Source organism: Fragaria vesca, linkage group LG7 (genome assembly GCF_000184155.1).
Source record: "Fragaria vesca subsp. vesca linkage group LG7, FraVesHawaii_1.0, whole genome shotgun sequence".
Lineage (NCBI taxonomy): Eukaryota > Viridiplantae > Streptophyta > Magnoliopsida > Rosales > Rosaceae > Fragaria > Fragaria vesca.
In genome coordinates this window covers 10,754,869-10,756,089 of record NC_020497.1, presented here as the reverse complement: position 1 = coordinate 10,756,089, position 1,221 = coordinate 10,754,869, and positions in this window count along the sequence as shown.

The following is a 1,221-nucleotide window of genomic DNA, read 5'->3' as shown; positions in this document are numbered from 1 at the left end:
TGTATAAGTGATTTCGAGGAGACTCATACACATGAACTTACAACACCCAGAAGAATACATATGCTAACATCACACCGCAAGCTCACGAAGGCAAAGAAGTGTCTTATGGGAAAACTAAGTAATGTTAATGTCCGATCAAGTCAACAATTCAAAATAATGGAGACCATGGCAGGTGGTATACAAAATGTTGGATGTATGCCCAGAGATTTGAGAAACTTTGAAAGAGATTTGAGAGAAGAAGTGAGAGGACATGATGCAACTATGCTACTAGAGTACTTTGAATCAGAAAAGGAAAAGAAGCCATCTTTTTATTTTGAAGTCGACCGAGATGAAGAAAACAGAATGACTCGTTGCTTTTGGGCTGATCCTACCTAAAAAAAAGCATATTTTTCCTTCAACGATGTTGTTGTGTTTGATACCACCTATAACACAAACAAATATCGCATGATCTTTGCTCTAATCACAGGCGTCAATCATCATGGCCAGACAATTGTATTTGGTTGTGGACTTTTAAGTGATGAGAAGACTGAATCTTTTATTTGGTTATTGGAACAATGGCTGAAAGCTATGCCTAGTGGTCCACCGAAAGTTATAATCACTGATCAAGATCAAGCAATTGCAAAAGCCATTGCTTAAGTTCTTCCACATACACTCCACCGTTTTTGTATTTGGCATATCATGTTTAAATTTCGAGACAAGCTCGGTCTTGTGATTGCTCAAAGTTATTATGGACTCTTCAAAAACAGTGTATATAATTCTAAGACTAGAGAAGAATTTGAAGCTAGTTGGAAGAATGCTGTGCAACAAAGCAAACAAGAAAATCATGTGTGGTTGACCACAATGTATGAACTACGAAGTAGATGGATCCCTGCATTCTGCAATCACATCTTTCATGCAGGTATGCAAAGAAATTATTATTCTTCAAATATTTATTATACTGAACAATTCTTTATTGAATTTTGTACCACATCTTTCATGCAGGTATGCAAAGTAGTCAAAGAGTTGAAAGTAACCATTCATTCTTCAAAACATTTGTTTCTCTGAACAATTCATTATTGGATTTTGCTACAAGGATTAAAAGGGGACTTGGACAACAAAGACATGAAGAACTTATTTGTGATCACATTGACAGTAATGAAATTCCAAAGACAAAGACGTATTATCCAATAGAAAAGCAGATGTGTGAGGTGTACACAAAGGAAATATTTTTGAGGTTCCAAG